The following is a 21,782-nucleotide window of genomic DNA, read 5'->3' on the forward strand; positions in this document are numbered from 1 at the left end:
GCCTGCCAGTGGGGGCACGGACGTGGAATAAGGCAGATATGCCGTATTTTATTAATCTCCTGATGTCATCTATTCCAGAAAACACAGGTGATACTGAGACTATGTCCACAAATTTTCAGGAATGGATTTTAAAGGCAGCCAACCAAGTTGCACCTGAAAAATATCATCGCCCCAATAGAGTTACGCCATCTGCTCAATGGTACACAGAGGAACTGCGCCTCCAACGTCAGTACTGTAGAAATCTTGAAAGGCGCTGGAGGAAACATTACAGTCCCTCTGCTAAGCAAGATTATAAGAGCGCTCTAGCAATCTACAAAAAAGCCATCAACACGCAAAAGAATCTCTTTTACACTGGCCAAATTGAACAAGCACACAACTCAGCCAGGATGCTCTTTCAAGTTGTGAATTCTCTTTCTAGTCCAAAGGGACCTATAATTGAGAACTCGCAGGAACTATGTGATTCATTAGCCACTTTATTCAAAACCAAGGTGATGGACATCTATTCCACTTTTTCTAATGAACAGGCAGGAAAAACTGATGCTATATCCATCATTTATCCAATACCCAATAACTCCTCTTTTGATCAGTTTCAGCCAGCTACTGAAGATCAGATCAGTGCGCTGATCTGTAAGATCAAATCAGGTTCCCCACTTGACACTTGCCCACCTACAACAATGAATAAACTACAGAACGTTATCACACAGCCGCTAACTGAAATATGTAATTCCATATTTAAATCTGGTGTCTACCCAGCAAGCTGGAAGAAGGCCATTGTTAAACCTTTAATTAAAAAACCTTCCTTAGACCCCACTATTTCGTCCAACTACAGGCCTATTGCCTGCCTCCCCTTCACGTCCAAAATTATAGAGGCAACTATGAATAAACAGCTCTCAGAGTTTATTGAACATCATAAACTCTTAGACGACACTCAGTTCGGGTTCCGGAGGGAACACGGAACTGAGACAGCACTAATAAAAGCCTCAGACGAAATTAGAGAGATTATGGACTCAGGAGGAGTTGCAGTTCTTATTCTATTGGACCTGTCGGCGGCCTTTGACACGGTCGACCACACCATCTTGGTCGACCGTGTCGCAACCCTTGGGATCAATCATCTGGCCAAAGATCTTATAGCCTCCTTTTTAGCCAACCGTAGACAGGCAGTAAAGCTGGGCAATTATTATTCGCCCACTACTGAATTGCCTTGTGGGGTCCCTCAAGGATCCTCGCTAAGTCCTACACTTTTCAACATTTATGTTTCGGACTTGGCGAGGGTCATTAAATCCCATGGGATGCGTTTAACCACCTACGCCGATGATACCCAGCTCGTGTTGGCGGTGTATAAGAATGGCCCCGTGGTAGCAGCTACGTTTCAGGAGGGTTTACTGGATGTACAATCATGGATGCACAGTAACTGCCTGAAACTTAATGCGGAGAAGACTGAGGTTATGACCTTCGGCACAATTTCTCCAGAATGGTCTCACACATGGTGGCCTAGTCAGATGGGCCCGCCTCCGGTGCCAGCCACCAAAGTCAGGAATCTGGGAGTGATTTTTGATAATAAGTTATCTTTTGGATGCCACGTTAACAAGGTGGTTTCGGCTACTTTCTTTGTACTGAAGAAAATAAAAAAACTCTTGCCGTATTTACCAGTATCTGCAGGAAAAACGCTAGTTACCACACTAGTATTTTCAAAATTAGATTATGGAAATGCTCTCTTTCTTGGTACACACAAATACATCTTAAACAAGCTTCAGTCCGTCCAAAACATGGCAGCACGGATCCTGCTTAACATCCCTAGGCGTCATTCCACTTCTGCAGCCATACGCCATCTTCATTGGTTAAGGGTTGAGAGCAGGATCAAATTTAAGGCTCTTTGTATAGCCTATAAGGCCATCCACCAGACAGGACCAAAGTTTCTAAAAGAGGCTTTTTAGGTGTACATTCCCAAAAAGAATCTAAGATCAGCAGCTAGCTATCTTTTGACTGTCCCCCGCACAAGAACGGCCACCTGGGGTGACAGGCGATTCTTGGTAACAACGCCTGTGCTCTGGAATTCACTTCCTTTGCACATTAAAACCGCTCCCACCCTTATTAACTTCCGCAAATTACTGAAGACCTGGCTTTTTAATCAATGAGAACGCGCTCTGATCTGTGCTGTAATCTAGAGTATCTCGCTGCGCCTAGACACCTTAGGGTATTAGATGCGCACAAAAAATCTCATAAATAAAATAAATAAATAAATACATTTTAGGAATTGTGGTGTGTTCTAAGGTGATTTTACCATGTGAAAAAGCCTTCTGCTGTGATATCATGAATCATGTTTGAGAGAAAACTATTTTCTCATGCTTTTCCCACAGAGGTTTGGAAGGTGATCTATAAGCTAACTGAGAGCATATTTTCTGTAAATTCACATTATCTTTCTCAGTCATGTGAGAATGAAGTCTGACATTCTCAGTAAAACATGTACATCCAACAAGGGCAGAGACTGTCAGTTGATTCCTTTGTGTTCTACTGCAGCTTCCCAGAGTGTTCTAAAGAACAACTAGAGCGCTAACAGTCCTACTTATGACAAACGTATGGCACACCTGAAGCCATCTTGGTTGGAATAAAGTGGTAATTCTTAAAACATTTAATTTAAAAAGGAACAACATGAGGGGGTTCATTTTGCCATAGAAAGTATGATTAGTGCTGCAGAAAGAAAAAATAGGGCACATTTTGAGTGACTTCTCAAATCCTCTTCTATTTCATTAAAAAATTCTGCCATGCAGACTGAAACATGCACTTTCAATACCAGCAGCAGACTTCCCTGGTGAGCAGTAGCTTTACTACAGTGATCTAATAAGCAACTAGAGTGCTAACATTCTGAATTTATGGCAAATTTGTGACACATCTGAATGCCTTCTTGATGGAATCAAAGTAAAAAACTGAAAGTATTTCCTACTGAGAAGACTGTAGTAAATGAGGAAATTAGGAAACATCATAACAAATAAGTCTCCCAAGATGGCCACCAGACACAAAAGAGCCTAAATGCAGCACATATATATCACCCAGATATAGCCCACATGTAGCCCAATGACAGAAGTGTGCAAAACACTTATTTTTTGTGTATTTGCAGTTTTATGTAGTGAAGACTTGTCAGATATTGGAATGCTTTACATGAGCATTGGTTACATCACACAAGATCAAATTCATTTTGGTTGTAGACATGGGGAGATTAAGTGATTTGACCACAATCACAGAATGTTGAGCTGAAGCAGAAACTCCAACCTGGTTCCCCAGTTGCAAAGTCTGCAGCTCTGGAAGTAACACCACATCCTCTCGCCAAGGTGCACCATTTAATCAAGTGGTCAACTGGATAAAAAACCATAAAGATTACAAATAATTTAAAAGTTCTTTGTCGCTATTAGAAAACTCAGAAAATATGTCCTCATTTTAGTTTTTTAGAGCACTAACCATAATTTTGATGCAAATAAGACCCTCTCATATATGTAATTTCTAAAGGAAATACTCTAGGTATTACAGTTTTGATTACATCAAGATGACGTCAGGCGTTCCATACTTTTGTAATAAATATTGAATGTTAGCAATCTAGTTGTTCATTGGGATACTGTTGAGAGGCAGAGGCCAGGGGCACGGACTCTGAAAATTTAAGGCAGGTAGGAGAGAGCAGAGGCAACAATTTGACCACACTGGGCAGGCAGGAAGGGCAGTGGCAGCACAACAGACCATGGAGGGCAGTGGAAAGGGGGGCAGGGGCAACAAACCAACAATACAGGACTGGCAAGAGAGGCTGTGGCAATATAATAGACCATTGTGGGCAGAAGAAAGAGGCAGTGGTAGTACAACCATACATGCCAACACACCCGTTTCAGCCAGGAAACGTCCAATGTTTTTAAGCTCAAATGGGCTTTATTTGATCTGTCTCCTGTCTAAAATCTCCTCTTTTTCAATGTAACTCAAAGGGGAAAATCAATACCCCAGTTTTTTTTCAAAATCTCCCTCTTACCAAGTTCAAAATGTTCGCAAGTATGGTACATTGAATCATGGTAGGCAGGAGGAATTGGGGTAGGGACATGGGCTCGGATAACAGAGGACAGGAGGGACATGGAGAGGTGCACCAAACTGACCCTACAGGGCAGGCACCAGGGTTTGCAGCAGCACAATACACCACACAGCGCATGCGGGACGGGAGTGCAGCACAACAATCCATAGAAAGCAATAGGGAGGGGACAGGACCATGCACATGGACAACAGAGAACAGATGGGAAAGAGGCAATGGTAGCTAGCTGACCATAATGGACAGACAGGAGAGAAAGCTGCAGCATAACAGACCATAAAGGGCAGGAGGGACGGATCAGGGGCATTACAATAGAACAGACAAGCAAGGAGGGAGGGAATAGGGGGTCTGCACATGGAAACAGAGGGCTGGGGGCAAGGTGGCAGGGCAGGAGTAGCAAGATGACCATGGAGGTCAGGCAGGATGGGCACTAGAAACAAAACACACCATGGAGAGCAACAATGAGACTATGGTGGCATACACACAGACCATGGAGGGAAGGTGAGAGGGGGTCAGGGGCAGCTAGCTGACCACACAGGGAAGGTGGGAGGGGCCATGGCGGCACATAAGACCATGCATGGCAAGCGGGAGGGTTAGTGGCAGCACAATGGCTATGATGGGCAAGAAGGAGGGTGCAGGGGCATGCACAAAGGACCATGGAGGAGAGAAGGGAGGGCCAGGACCTGGGCACAGACAAGAGAATTCAGGGTAAGGGGCCTCACAACAGACCGCGCGGGGCAGGCAGGAGGAGCAGTTGCAGCACAACAGATCAGGGAGGGCAGAAGGGAGTGGCAGAAAAATGGACCATGGAGGACAGGAGGAAGAGGATAGGGGCATGGCATGTGGACAGGCAGGGTGGAGGTGGCAGGGACAGGTTACAGTCATCTGACAATGCTAGGCAGCTGGGAGGGGAGTGGCAGCTCAACAGAACACTCAGAGTAGATAGGAGTGGCAGGTCCATGGAAAATAGTGGGCAAAAAGGATGGAGCAGGGGCTTGCACAAAGACATCGGAGGGCAGGGGGAAGGAGAATAGGGGCAGCAAGCTAAGCACAGAGGCTAAGCAGGAGGTCAATGATGGGCCATAGAATTGGGCAATGGAGGGCAGGAGGAGTGGACTTGTACATCATGCTAAATGGAGGGCAGTGGCAGCACATCAGACCATGCATGGCAGGAGGGAGGAGGCTAGTCCATGGATTCAGACAACAGAGGATAGGGAGGAGGTGGATGGGGCAGCAAGCTAACTGTTCAGAGAAGGTGGGTATTAGGAACTTTATTGTTTTTAAAATGTGTGTCTGTGCGAACTACTTAAAATATGAACAAGTATGCAGCATAATCTCACTTTTATTCAGGAAGAAGAGGACGTTTGTGACTGTGACTCCGGGCTCACTTGGCAGAAACACCCCCTGACCCTCCACCCCATCGCAAAATGTAATGCCCGTGAAAAGGGTAGGTGGACGCAGTGTTATATAGAACATAGTCCTGAGAGCACGATTGAAAATGAAAACTAGATGTAGTATATGGTATAAACTATGCACCAAAAAGTGTGATATAAGATGAACTGGGCGTGAAATATACTATGCAATACATTGTGCGCAATGACAGATTCATTGGAGAGCGCGAGAAAGCACAGGCACTAGCGCGTGCTATGCGATATGCGCCTTGGAGTGTAATATGCACAGGGCAGTGTTGTGTAACATAACTAGTCTCTAAAGTTGTAATATAAAATATGTGTTGGAGAGTGTAACGTTGCATCTGCACTGTGACAAAGATATGGATCCCAGATTGTAATATGTATGGCATAGCGCTGTGCATTATAACATACTCATCGAGGAAGGCACGTTAGATGGGGCAATATAACCCGTGCGAAGGCAAGTGTGGCATGACATATTCACGGGGTGGTGTTACAGTGCACATGGGCTAGAGAGTGTCATAGCATACGCACTAGCTGGTGGAATACAACACAGAGGTGTGAGGCAATCGGCGGGCACTGGTGGGTGTAACACAGCATTGGGCTCAGCCAGGAGCACGCTGTGACTCTCAAGTGAGGTTCGTCTCCTTTCCAGAGAGTAAAATAAAAAGTATTACACATCCGGCGGTGGATGTGTTTTTTATTAACCGTGAGGGGGGTTTCTTGCATAGTTTGGTCGAATTTTTGTCGAATCCCCTTTGAATGGCTTGGTGTGCGTGTATATTAAATGTGTCCGTCAATAGCTACCCATGTTTGTATAAATAAACGACAAGGGTGTCTACTTGGATAGTACCCACCGGCGGGGGAGCCGGGATTAGGCACGGTAGGGCATCAGACACGTCACAGCTTCACTAGCGGTGTAAATACATTCCATGTGGATTCATTCTATGCATAGTTGCCTTTTAATGAATATCACGCAAATCGTCATGGTGATAGGTACATACGGTTTGTCCAGCATTTCCTAGGTGATCCTATAAATATATATATTTTTAAAATAATAAAAAACAAAGGCCGGCCCCGGGGGATGGGGTCCCCGGAGCCATAAGTGGCCTGAGGAGGGGGGCAACGCAGCCCCCTCCTAAAGAATTTAAATTAAAAAAAGGCCATGACCTGGGGGTTGGGGTCCCCTGGGCCGATTAAGGCCTTGGGAGGGCCAAATTCATTTTTTTCAACAAAAAAAATTAGGGTGCAGGCCCTGGGGGATGGGGTCCCCAGGGCCAGTAAATTAGAAAATGAAGGGGGCCACACAGCCCTCCTTCTTAAAAAAATAAAATAAATAAAAGACCGGCATCACGCTGGAGGCCACGCCCCCTCCTTGCAGCACTCTGCAAACGCGCCCCCTGGCCAGTTGTAAGTTGGGGAATTAATTCCCCTTCAATACTGAGGGTCCCTGAGGGCCAACTAGCCAAACAGGTATCTCCAGTGTGCGCCAGGGAGCTGCGTTGCAGACAGGTGTTCTGAGGCCACGCCCCTTTTTACACCTCTATGCAACGCAGCTCATTGGAGCTTACTGGAGGTACCTAGTGGGCTAGTTTGACCCTAGGGACCCTTAGGATTCAAGGGGACTTAATCTCTCAACTTAGAACGGCCACAGGGCGCGTTTACACAGTGGTGAAGGGAGGGGACGGGGCCTGAGGTGACATATGCAAACATGCCCTGTGGCGCGTTTTAAGTTGGGGAAATAATTCCTTTTCAATCCTGAGGGACCCTGGGGGCCAACTAGCCCACCAGGTGCTTCCAGTAATTTCCACTGCTCTGCGTTGCAGAGAGGTGGTGCAGGCCGTGCCCCTTTTTACACCTCTCTTCAATGGCGCTTACTGGACGTACCTAGTGGGCTATTTTGCCCCTAGGGATCCTCATGATTCAAGGGGACTTAATCTTCCAACTTAAAAAACGGCCACAGGGCATGTTTACACAGTGGGGAAGGAAAGGGACGGGGCCTGAGGTGACGTGTGCAAACACGCCCTATGGCGCGTTTTAAGTTGGGGAAATAATTCCCCTTCAATCCTGAGGGCCCCTGGGGGCTACCTAGCCCACCAGGTGCTTCCAGTAAGTGCCACTGAGCTGCGTTGCAGAGAGGTGGTCCAGGCCGTGCCACTTTTTACACCTCTCTGCAACGCAGCTCTGTGGCGCATACTGGAGGTACCTAGTGGGCTAGTTGGACCCTAGGGACCCTCAGGATTCAAATTAACTTAATCTCCCAACTAAAAACGGCCACAGGGCGTGTTTACACAGTGGTGAAGGGAGGGGACGGGGCCTGAGTTAACGTCTGCAAACAAGCCCTGTGGCGTGTTTTAAGTTGGGGAAATATTTCCCCTTCAATCCTGAGGGACCCTGGGGGCCAACTAGCCCACCAGGTGCTTCCAGTAAGCACCACTCCGCTGCGTTGCAGAGAGGTGGTCTAGGCCGTGCCCCTTTTTACATCTCTCTACAACGCAGCTCTGTGGCACTTACTGGAGGTGCCTAGTGGTCTAGTTGGACCCTAGTGACCCTCAGGATTCAAGGGGACTTAATCTCCCAACTTAAAACGGCCACAGGGCGTGTTTACACAGTGGGGAAGTGAGGGGACGGGGCCTGAGGTGAAGTGTGCAAACAAGCATTGTGGCGCGTTTTAAGTTGGGGAAATAATTCCCCTTCAATCCTGAGGGCCCCTGGGGGCTAACTAGCCCACCAGGTGCTTCCAGGAAGCGCCACTGAGCTGCGTTGCAGAGAGGTGGTCCAGGCCGTGCCACTTTTTACACCTCTCTGCAACGCAGCTCTGTGGCGCATACTGGAGGTACCTAGTGGGCTAGTTGGAACCTAGGGACCCACAGGATTCAAATGAACTTAATCTCCCAACTAAAAATGGCCACAGGGCGTGTTTACACAGTGGTGAAGGGAGGGGACGGGGCCTGAGGTGACGTGTGCAAACACGCCCCGTGGCGCATTTTAAGAGGTAGTTTTAATCCCCTGCCCTATTATATACTAGGGGTTTACAGAGGAGGTCATGCTGATCACAGGGGGACCCCAACGCATAGTGTTCCCTAGTGGTAGGTGTTTTCACTGTATTCTGAGTGTCTTTTAACATAGCACTGGCTCTAGGACTGGTTAGTCAGACTCAGTTAACACCAGTATCCATCTGTAAAAGTTGAGGGTACAGGATGATTTTGCAACAAGGCTTCTTTCTGCTCTTCTGTTTGTTCTTTCTGCACGTTATCCTTCTTCCTGCACTTTTCTTCGTCTTTGAGGACTTCTGTTGCTTCTTTCTGCATTTCTTTTTTTTCTTTCTGTGCGTTTTTTCTTCTTTCTTCACATGTCCTATCTCTGTAGGCATAGTTAGAAATTAGCATTTAAAAAACCTTTGAAATTCACTGAAAAAACCATAGGTTTCAGGCACGTTATAGTTAGGAATTAGCATTTAAAAAACCTTAGAAATTCACTGAAAAAACCATAGGTTTCAGGGGCGTTATAGTTAGCTGGACTTTTCACTCGTACAAAACCATTGTAATTCCCCCGTTATAGTTAGTTCAGCTAACTATAACTCACGCGCCCGCAATGCACTGCTGATGACGTCACATATTACATCACTCATGACATGGTCAGTGACATCACTCATGACATCACTGATGACATCTCAAATGACATCACTAATGACATCACTGATGACATCATCCTTGTGATAGAGTGGCAGACCTCCTCTTCCCCTAATATAACCTTTGATACACACATTCAAAAATAGAAACTACAAGGTTCAAAACAATGGACATACCAATACCAGTTACAACAACCAATTCAGTAATTCTAAGATCCACATACACATCCACTCATTCACCAACAGTCCTATACAGTCACTCATACATGTACTCACTCATCATATGTACTCACACACCTATACATCCTGTTACACAATGCCACTCATCCATAGAGTTACTCACACACATAGTCACTCATGCTAATAAAGAATCAAACATCAATTTACTTGCATATACAGTTATACACACACCACCACACTTACTTCCACAGAAACTTACACATACTTAGTTTTTTAAACAATCACTTATAGAAACACATACTTATTCATACAGGAACTCTTTCAATCTCTCACTCTCACATATACTCACTTATATACACCAATAGTCATATATACCAGTTTAAAACATATGTAGTTACTCATAAAGACACTATTGAGACAGTCTATCACTCACTAACACACCCATCCACCCATACAGTCCTGCACACATGCTGTCTTCAACACATACAAATATGTAATATGTTACGTCATCAGCAGTGCATTGCGGGCGCGTGAGTTATGGTTAGCTGAACTAACTATAACGGGGGAATTTCGATGGTTTTGTACGAGTGAAAAGTCCAGCTAACTATAACGCCCCTGAAACCTATGGTTTTTTCAGTGAATTTCTAAGGTTTTTTAAATGCTAATTCCTAACTATAACGTGCCTGAAACCTATGGTTTTTTCAGTGAATATATATATGTATATATTCACTGAAAAAACCATAGGTTTCAGGGGCGTTATAGTTAGCTGGACTTTTCGCCCGCAATGCACTGCTAATGACGTCACATATTACATCACTCATGACATGGTCAGTGACATCACTCATGACATCACTGATGACATCTCAAATGACATCACTGATGACATCATCCAGTGAATGTGCGTTTTTCTGAAAATTATATATGTTTTATATATGTATATCTCAAGGTCGATGGAAGAATTAATGGGTATATAAGTGTCTAAATGGATGATTTGTTTTTGAAAAATTGATTGTGTAACTGACTGATTAAGTGTATCTTAGTGAATACATGGCTTAGTGAGTAATGTTTAAATGTGTAAATATCTGTATCAGTCACTTAGTTTGTGTATAAGTGGCTGCATGGGTTGGTGAGTAGCTACATGAGTGTCTATATAGGTTATTAGTTGTTTTTTTGAGTATCAGAATGAGTGTCTGAGTGTCTGTATGGTTCGGTGGGGGGTATTACGTAGTGCATAGGTTCATGAATGAGTGACTCACTGTTTGTATGTGTTGAAGACAGCATGTGTGCAGGACTGTATGGGTGGATGAGTGCGTGCATGGGTGTGTTAGTGAGTGATAGACTGTCTCAATAGTGTCTTTATGAGTAACTACATATGTTTTAAACTAGTATATGTGACTATTGGTGTATATAAGTGAGTATATGTGAGAGTGAGAGATTGAAAGAGTTCCTGTATGAATAAGTATGTGTTTCTATAAGTGATTGTTTAAAAGACTAAGTATGTGTAAGTTTCCGTAGAAGTAAGTGTGGTGGTGTGTTCATAACTATATATGCAAGTAAATGGATGTTTGATTCTTTATTAGCATGAGAGACTATGTGTGTGAGTAACTCTATGGATGAGTGGCGTTGTGTAACAGGATGTATAGGTGTGTGAGTACATATGATGAGTGAGTACATGTATGAGTGACTGTATAGGACTGTTGGTGAATGAGTGGATGTGTATGTGGATCTTAGAATTACTGAATAGGTTGTTGTAACTGGTATTGGTATGTCCATTGTTTTGAACATTGTAGTTTCTATTTTTGAATGTGTGTATCAAAGGTTATATTAGGGGAAGAGGAGGTCTGCCACTCTATCACAAGGATGATGTCATCAGTGAGTTTATTAGTGATGTAATTTGAGATGTCATCAGTGATGTCATGAGTGATGTCACTGACCATGTCATGAGTGATGTAATATGTGACGTCATCAGCAGTGCATTGCGGGCGCGCGAGTTATAGTTAGCTGAACTAACTATAACTGGGGAATTTCAATGGTTTTGTACGAGTGAAAAGTCCAGCTAACTATAACGCCCCTGAAACCTTTGGTTTTTTCAGTGAATTTCTAAGGTTTTTTAAATGCTAATTCCTAACTATAACGTGCCTGAAACCTATGGTTTTTTCAGCGAATTTCAAAGGTTTTTTAAATGCTAATTTCTAACTACGCCTACAGAGATATGACATGTGAAGAAAGAAGAAACACACAGAAGGAAAAAAAAGAAATGCAGAAAGAAGCAACAGAAGTCCTCAAAGATGAAGAAAAGTGCAGGAAGAAGGATAACGTGCAGAAAGAACAAAGAGAAGAGCAGAAAGAAGCCTTGTTGCAAAATCATCCTGTACCCTCAATTTTTTCAGACGGATACTGGTGGTAACTGAGATAGACTAACCAGTCCTAGAGCCAGTGCTATGTTAAAAGACACTCAGAATACATTGAAAACACCTACATACACTAGGTAAAACTATGTGTTGGGGTCCCCTGTGATCAGCATGACCTCCTCTGTAAGCCCCTAGTATATATTAGGGCAGGGGATTAAAACTACCTCTTAAAACGCGCCACAGGGCGTGTTTGCACACGTCACCTCAGGCCCCGTCCCCTCACTTCCCCACTGTGTAAACACGCCCTGTGGCCGTTTTAAGTTGGGTGATTGAGTCCCCTTGAATCCTGAGGGTCCCTAGGGTCCAACTAGACCACTAAGTACCTCCAGTAAGCGCCACAGAGCTGCGTTGCAGAGAGATGTAAAAAGGGGCACGGCCTAGACCACCTCTCTGGAACGCAGCGGAGTGGTGCTTACTGGAAGCACCTGGTGGGCTAGTTAGCCCCCAGGGGCGCTCAGGATTGAAGGGGAATTATTTCCCCAACTTAAAACACGCCATAGGGCGTGTTTGCACACCTCACCTCAGGCCCCGTCCCCTTCCTTCCCCACTGTGTAAACATGCCCTGTGGCCGTTTTTTAAGTTGGGAGATTAAGTCCCCTTGAATCCTGAGGATCCCTAGGAGCAAAATAGCCCACTAGGTACGTCCAGTAAGCGCCATTTCAGAGAGGTGTAGAAAGGGGCACGGCCTGCACCACCTCTCTGCAACGCAGAGCAGTGGCACTTACTGGAAGCACCTGGTGGGCTAGTTGGCCCCCAGGGTCCCTCAGGATTGAAAGGGAATTATTTCCCCAACTTAAAACGCGCCACAGGGCGTGTTTGCACACGTCACCTCAGGCCCCGTCCCCTCCCTTCACCACTGTGTGAACGCGCCCTGTGGCCGTTCTAAGTTGAGAGATTAAGTCCCCTTGAATCCTAAGGGTCCCTAGGGTCAAACTAGCCCGCTAGGTACCTCCAGTAAGCGCCACAGAGCTGCGTTGCATAGAGGTGTAAAAAGGGGCGTGGCCTCAGAACACCTGTCTGCAACGCAGCTCCCAGGCGCACACTGGAGATACCTGTTGGGCTAGTTGGCCCTCAGGGACCCTCAGTATTGAAGGGGAATTAATTCCCCAACTTACAACTGGCCAGGGGGCGCGTTTGCAGAGTGCTGCAAGGAGGAGGCGTGGCTTCCAGCGTGATGCCGGTCTTTTATTTATTTAAGTTTTTTTAAGAAGGAGGGCTGTGTGGCCCCCCTTCTTTTTCTAATTTACTGGCCCTGGGGACCCCATCCCCCAGGGTCTGCACCCTAATTTTTTTGTTGAAAAAAATAAATTTGGCCCTCCCAGGGCCTTAATCGTCCCCGGGGACCCCAACCCCCGGGTCATGGCCTTTTTTTAATTTAAATTCTTTAGGAGGGGGCTGCGTTGCCCCCCTCCTCAGGCCACTTATGGCTCCGGGGACCCCATCCCCCGGGGCCGGCCTTTGTTTTTTATTATTTTAAAAATATATATATTTATAGAAACACCTAGGACATGCTGGACAAACCGTATGTACCTATCACCATGACGATTTGCGTGATATTCATTAAAAAGCGACTATGCATAGAATGAATCCACATGGAATGTATTTACACCGCTAGTGAAGCTTTGACGTGTCTGATGCCCTACCGTGCCTAATCCCGGCGCCCCCGCCGGTGGGTACTCTCCAAGTAGACACCCTTGTCGTCTATTTATACGAACATGGGTAGCTATTGACGGGTACATTTAATATACACGCACACCAAGCCATTCAAAGGGGATTAGACAAAAATTCGACCTATGCAAGAAACCCCCCTCACGGTTAATAAAAAACACATCCACCGCCGGATGTGTAATACTTTTTATTTTACTCTCTGGAAAGGAGACGACCCTCACTTGAGAGTCACAGCGTGCTCCTGGCTGAGCCCAATGCTGTGTTACACCCACCAGTGCCCGCCGATTGCCTCACACCTCTGTGTTGTATTCCACCAGCTAGTGCGTATGCTATGAAACTCTCTAGCCCATGTGCACTGTAACACCACCCCGTGAATATGTCATGCCACACTTGCCGTCGCACGGGTTATATTGCCCCATCTAACGTGCCTTCCTCGATGAGTATGTTATAACGCACAGCGCTATGCCATTCATATTACAATCAGGGATCCATATCTTTGTCACAGTGCACATGCAACGTTACACTCCCCAGCACATATTTTATATTACAACTTTAGAGACTAGTTATGTTACACAACACTGCCCTGTGCATATTATACTCCAAGGCGCATATCGCATAGCACGCGCTAGTGCCTGTGCTATCTCGCTCTCTCCAATGAATCTGTCATTGCGCACAATGTATTGCATATTATATTTCACGCCCCGGTTCATCTTATATCACACTTTTTGGTGCATAGTTTATACCATATACTACATCTAGTTTTCATTTTCAATCGTGCTCTCAGGACTATGTTCTATATAACACTGCGTCCACCTACCCTTTTCACAGGCATTACATTTTGCAATGGGGGTGGAGGGTCAGTGGGTGTTTCTGCCAAGTGAGCCCGGAGTCACAGTCACAAACGTACTCTTCTTCCTGAATAAAAGTGAGATTATGCTGCATACTTGTTCATATTGTAAGTAGTTCGCACAGACACACATTTTAAAAACAATAAAGTTCCTAATACCGACCTTCTCTGAACAGTTAGCTTGCTGCCCCATCCAACTCCTCCCTATCCTCTGTTGTCTGAATCCATGGACTAGCCTTCTCCCTCCTGCCATGCATGGTCTGATGTGCTGCCACTGCCCTCCATTTAGCATGATGTACCAGTCCACTCCTCCTGCCCTCCATTGCCCAATTCTATGGCCCATCATTGCCCTCCTGCTTAGCCTCTGTGCTTAGCTTGCTGCCCCTATTCTCCTTCCCCCTGCCCTCCGATGTCTTTGTGCATGCCCCTGCTCCATCCTTTTTGCCCACTATGTTCCATGGACCTGCCACTCCTATCTACTCTGAGTGTTCTGTTGAGCTGCCACTCCCCTCCCACCTGAATAGCATTGTCAGATGACTGTAACCTGTCCCTGCCACCTCCACCCTGCCTGTCCACATGCCATGCCCCTATCCCCTTCCTCCTGTCCTCCATGGTCCATTTTACTGCCACACCCTTCTGCCCTCCCTGATCTATTTTGCTGCAACTGCTCCTCCGCCTGCCGCGCGCGGTCTGTTGTGAGGCCCCTTCCCCTGAACTCTCTTGTCTGTGCCCAGCTCCTGACCCTCCCTTCTATCCTCCATGGTCCTTTGTGCATGCCCCTGCACCCTCCTTCTTGCCCATCATAGCCATTGTGCTGCCACTAACCCTCCTACTTGCCATGCATGGTCTTCTGTGCTGCCTTGGTCCCTCCCACCTTCCCTGTGTGGTCAGCTAGCTGCCCTGACCCCCTCCCACCTTCCCTCCATGGTCTGTGTGTATGCCATCATTGTTGCTCTCCATGGTGTTTCTTGTTTCTAGTGCCCATCCTGCCTGACCTCCATGGTCATCTTGCTGCTCCTGCCCTGCCACCTTGCCCCAGCCCTCTGTTTCCAAGTGCAGACCCCCTATTCCCTCCCTCCTGGCTTGTCTGTTCCATTGTAATGCCCCTGATCTGTCCCTCCTGCCCTTTATGGTCTGTTATGCTGCAGCTTTCTCTCCTGTCTGTCCATTATGGTCAGCTAGCTACCATTGCCTCTTTCCCATCTGTTCTCTGTTGTCCATGTGCATGGTCCTGTCCCCTCCCTATTGCTTTCTATGGATTGTTGTGCTGCACTCCCGTCCCGCATGCGCTGTGTGGTGTATTGTGCTGCTGCAAACCCTGATGCCTGCCCTGTAGGGTCAGTTTGGTGCACCTCTCCATGTCCCTCCTGTCCTCTGTTATCCGAGTCCATGTCCCTACCCCAATTCCTCCTACCTACCATGATTCAATGTACCATACTTGCGAACATTTTGAACTTGGTAAGAGGGAGATTTTGAAAAAAAACTGGGGTATTGATTTTCCCCTTTGAGTTACATTGAAAAAGAGGAGATTGTAGACAGGAGACAGATCAAATAAAGCCTATTTGAGCTTAAAAACATTGGACGTTTCCTGGCTGAAACGGGTGTGTTGGCATGTATGGTTGTACTACCACTGCCTCTTCCTTCTGCCCACAATGGTCTATTATATTGCCACAGCCTCTCTTGCCAGTCCTGTATTGTTGGTTTGTTGCCCCTGCCCCCCTTTCCACTGCCCTCCATAGTCTGTTGTGCTGCCACTGCCCTTCCTGCCTGCCCAGTGTGGTCAAATTGTTGCCTCTGCACTCTCCTACCTGCCTTCAATTTTCAGAGTCCGTGCCCCTGGCCTCTGCCTCTCAACAGTATCCCAATGAACAACTAGATTGCTAACATTCTATATTTATTACAAAAGTGTGGAACGCCTGACGTCTTCTTGATGTAATCAAAACTGTAATACCTAGAGTATTTCCTTTAGAATATATATGAGAGGGTCTTATTTGCATCAAAATTATGGTTAGTGCTCTAAAAAACTAAAATGAGGACATATTTTCTGAGTTTTCAAATAGCGACAAAGAACTTTTAAATTATTTGTAATCTTTATGTTTTTTTATCCAGTTGACCACTTGATTAAATGTTGCACCTTGGCGAGAGGATGTGGTGTTACTTCCAGAACTGCAGACTTTGCAACTGGGGAACCAGGTTGGAGTTTCTGCTTCAGCTCAACATTCTGTGATTGTGGTCAAATCACTTAATCTCCCCATGTCTTCAACCAAAATGAATTTGATCTTGTGTGATGTAACCAATGCTCATGTAAAGCATTCCAATACCTGACAAGTCTGCACGATATAAAACTGCAAATACACAAAATATAAGTGTTTTGCACACTTCTGTCATTGGGCTACAAGTGGGCTACATCTGGGTGATAGTTGTGCTGCATTTAGGCTCTTTTGTGTCTGGTGGCCATCTTGGGAGATTTATTTGTTATGAAGTTTCCTAATTTCCTCATTTACTGTAGTCTCCTCAGTAGAAAATGCTTTCAGTTTTTTACTTTGATTCCATCAAGAAGGTATTCAGATATGTCACACATTTGCCATAAATTCTGAATGTTAGCACTCTAGTTGCTCATTAGATCACTGTAGTAAAGCTACTGCTCACCACGGAAGTCTGCTGCTGGTATTAAAAGTGCATGTTTCAGTCTGCATATCAGAATTTTTTAATGAAATAGAAGAGGATTTTGAGAAGTCACTCAAAATGTGCCCTAACTTTTCTTTCTTCAGCACTAATCAGAATTTCTATGGCAAAATGAACCCCCTCATTGTGTTCCTTTTTAAATTAAATGTTTTAAGTGTTAACAGTTTATTCCAATCAAGATGGCTTCAGGTGTGCCATACTTTTGTCATAAGTTTGACAGTAAACGCTCTAGTTGTTCTTAAGAACATTCTGGGACATTCTCTCATTAGGCTATACTTGGGCTACATCTGGGTGATATTTGGGCTACATTTGGGCTCTTTTGTCTCTGGTGGCCATCTTGGGAGATTTATTTGTTATGAAGTTTCCTAATTTCCTCATTTACTGCAGTCTCCTCAGTGGGAATACTTTCAGTTTTTTATTTTGGTTCCATCAAGAAGGCATTCAGATTGTCACACATTTGCCATACATTCTGAATGTTAGCACTCTAGTTGCTCATTAGATCACTGTAGTAAAACTACTGCTCACCAGGGAACTCTGCTGCTGGTATTCAAAGTGCATGTTTCAGTCTGCATGTCAGAATTTGTTTATGAAATAGAATAGGGTTTGAGAAGTCAAAATGTGCCCTAATTTTTCTTTCTGCAGAACTAATAATAATTTCTATGGCAAAATGAACCCCCTCATTTGTTTCCTTTGTAAATTAAATGTTTTAAGTGTCACCACTTTATTCCAATCAAGATGGCTTCAGGTGTGCCATACTTTTGTCATAAGTAAGACTGTTAGCACTCTAGTTGTTCGTTAGAACACTCTGGGACATTCTGTCATTGGGCTATACTTGGGCTACATCTGGGTGATATTTGGGCTACATTTGGGCTCTTTTGTCTCTGGTGGCCATTTTGGGAGACTTATTTGTTATGATGTTTCCTAATTTCCTCATTTACTACACTCTTCTCAGTAAGAAATACTTTCAGTATTTATTTTGATTCCATCAAGAAGGCATTCAGATGTGTCACAAATATGCCATAAATTCAGAATGTTAGCACTCTAGTTGCTTATTAGATCACTGTAGTAAAGCTACTGCTCACCAGGGAAGTCTGCTGCTGGTATTCAAAGTGCATGTTTCAGTCTGCATGTCAGAATTTTTTAATGAAATAGAAGAGGATTTGAGAAGTCACTCAAAATGTGGCCTCATTTTCTTTCTTCAGCATTAATCATAGTTTCTATGGCAAAATGAACCCCCTCATTTTGTTCCTTTTTAAATTAAATGTTTTAAGAATTACCACTTTATTCCAACCAAGATGGCTTCAGGTGTGCCATACGTTTGTCATAAGTAGGACTGTTAGCGCTCTAGTTGTTCTTTAGAACACTCTGGGAAGCTGCAGTAGAACACAAAGGAATCAACTGACAGTCTCTGCCCTTGTTGGAGGTACATGTTTTACTGAGAATGTCAGACTTCATACTCACATGACTGAGAAAGATAATGTGAATTTACAGAAAATATGCTCTCAGTTAGCTTATAGATTACCTTCCAAACCTCTGTGGGAAAAGCATGAGACAATAGTTTTCTCTCAAACATGATTCATGATATCACGGCAGAAGGCTTTTTCACATGGTAAAATCACCTTAGAACACACCACAATTCCTAAAATGAGTATGGTACCATCAACAAATGATTTATAATGTAACTAAAGTCTTAAAACCTTCTATTAACTGCAATACTTTTTAATGAGGTGCTATCATGTATATTGGTCCCAAGATGGCTGCCAACACTTCTTGGATGAAGTGCTGACAGCCAGTCAGATCTCACGATGAGATGTGTGGTTAGGCTCCGCCCAGATATATATGTGATTTTACTTTTGATTTTCTCAGGAACTACTGAACGGATTTACACCATTTAAGCAAAAGGCACATGCCTGACCTGAGGACTATCTCTTTGCCAAATTTCAAGTCATTCTGTTCAGCCGTTCGGGCTGTACCTTCGACTAAAGGTCCTATGGGAAAATGCATGGGGAAAACGTGTTTTGGGACCCCCCTTTTTTCTCAGCCCCCGCTTGACGAATCACCCCGAGACTTTCAGGGTAGGAGTTGAGCGGAGCGCCTCATTAGTTTTGAAAATTTCACGAAGATAAGTCAACCAGCGCCAAAGTTATTCAAAATAGAATTTTCAGATTTCCTATGGGAACTCGGTCCTAACTATAACTATCTACTGGCGACCGCCAGTAGATAATATATATATATATATATATATATATATATATATATATATATATATATATATATATATATATTATCTACTGGCGGTCGCCAGTAGATAGTTATAGTTAGGACCCTGTTTCCATAGGAAATCCGCAACATTCTATTTGGAATAACTTTGGCGCCGGTCGATTAATCCTCGCGAAATTTTCAAAATAGGTGGGGCGCTACGCTCCGCTCCTACCCTGAAAGTCTCGGGGGGATTCGTCAAGCGGGGGCTGAGAAAAAAGGGGGGTCCCAAAACGCGTTTTTCCCATGCATTTTTCCATAGGACCTTTAGACACAGCTACAGCCCGAACGGCTGAACAGAGTTACTTGAAATTTGGCAGAGAGGTAGTCCTCAGGTCAAGGAAGTGCCTTTTGTAGGTCTGGTGTAAATCTGTTCAGTAGTTCCTGAGAAAATAGCATTTAAATCAATATATATATGTGGGCGGAGCCTAACCACACATCTCATCCTGAGATCTGATTGGCTGTCAGCACTTCATCCAAGAAGTGTTGGCAGCCATCTTGGGACCAATATACATGATAGCACCTCATTAAAAAGCATTGCAGTTAATAGAAGATTTTAAGACTTTAGTTACATTATAAATCATTTGTTGATGGTACCATACTCATTTTAGGAATTGTGGTATGTTCTAAGGTGATTTCACCATGTGAAAAAGCCTTCTGCTGGGATATCATGATTGAGAGAAAAATATTTTCTCATGCTTTTACCACAGAGGTTTGGAAGGTGATCTATAAGCTAAACTGAGAGCTTATTTTCTGTAAATTCACATTATCTTTCTCAGTCATGTGAGAATGAAGTCTGACATTCTCAGTAAAACATGTACATCCAACAAGGGCAGAGACTGTCAGTTGATTCCTTTGTGTTCTACTGCAGCTTTCCAGAGTGTTCCAAAGAACTACTAGAGCGCTAACCGTCCTACTTATGATAAATGTATGGCACACCTGAAGCCATCTTGCTTGGATTAAAGTGGTAACTCTTAAAACATTTAATTTAAAAAGGAACAAAATGAGGTGGTTCATTTTTCCATAAAAAGTATGATTAGTGCTGCATAAAGAAAAAATTAGGGCACATTTTGAGTGACTTCTCAAATCCTGGCATGCAGACTGAAACATGCACTTTCAATACCAGCAGCAGTTTTCCCTGGTGAGCAGTAGCTTTACTACAGTGATCTAATGAGCAAAAAGAGTGCTAACATTCTGATTTTATGGCAAATGTGTGACACATTTGAATGCCTTCTTGATGGAATCAAAGTAAAAAACTGAAAGTATTTCCTACTGAGGAGACTGCAGTAAATGAGGAAATTAGGAAACTTCATAACAAATAAGTCTCCCAAGATGGCCACCAGAGACAAAAGAGCCCAAATGTAGCCCAAATATCACCCAGATGTAGCCCAAGTATAGCCCAATGACAGAATGTCCAAGAATGTTCTTAAAAACAACTAGAGCACTTACTGTCTTCATTATGACAAAAGTATGGCACACCTGAAGCCATCTTGATTGGAATAAACTGGTAACACTTAAAACATTTAATTTAAAAAGGAACACAATGAGGGGGTTCATTTTGCCATAGAAATTATGATTAATGCTGAAGAAAGAAAATGAGGGCACATTTTGAGTGACTTCTCAAATCCTCTTCTATTTCATTAAAAAATTCTGACATGCAGACTGAAACATGCACTTTTAATACCAGGAGCAGACTTCCATGGTGAGCAGTAGTTTTACTACAGTGATCTAATGAGCAACTAGAGTGCTAACATTCAGAATTCATGGCAAATGTGTGACATATCTGAATACCTTCATGATGGAATCAAAGTAAAAAACTGAAAGCATTTCCGACTGAGGAGACTGCAGTACATGAGGAAATTAGGAAACTTCATAACAAATAAATCTCCCAAGATGGCCACCGGAGACAAAAGAGCCCAAATGTAGCCCAAAATCACCCAGATATAGCCCAAATATAGCCCAATGACAGAAGTGTGCAAAACACTTATTATTTTGTGTTTTTGCAGTGTTATATAGTGCAGACTTGTCAGGTATTGGAGTGCTTTACATGAGCATTGGTTACATCACACAAGAACAAATTCATTTTGGTTGTAGACATGGGGAGACTAAGTGATTTGACCAGAATCACAGAATGTCGAGCTGAAGCAGAAACTTCAACCTGGTTCCCCAGTTGCAAAGTCTGCAGTTCTGGAAGTAACACCACATCCTCTCCCCTAAGTGCAACATTTAATCAAGTTGTCAACTAGATAAAAAAACATAAAGATAACAAATAATTTAAAAGTGCTTTGTCGCTATTTGAAAACTCAGAAAATATGTCCTTATTTTAGTCTTTTAGAGCACTAACCATAATTTTGATGCCAATAAGACCCTCTCATATATGTAATTTCTAAAGGAATGCTCTAGGTATTACAGTTTTGATTACATCTAGATGATGTCAGGCGCTCCACACTTTTGTAATAAATATAGAATGTTAGCAATCTAGTTGTTCATTAGGATACTGTTGAGAGGCAGAGGCCAGGGGCACGGACTCTGAAAATTGAAGGCAGGTAGGAGGGTGCAAAGGCAACAATTTAACCACACTGAGCAGGCAGGAAGGGCCGTGGAAGCACAACAGACTATGGAGGGCAGTGGAAAG

Source organism: Triturus cristatus, chromosome 5_1, assembly GCF_964204655.1.
Source record: "Triturus cristatus chromosome 5_1, aTriCri1.1, whole genome shotgun sequence".
Classification (NCBI taxonomy): domain Eukaryota; kingdom Metazoa; phylum Chordata; class Amphibia; order Caudata; family Salamandridae; genus Triturus; species Triturus cristatus.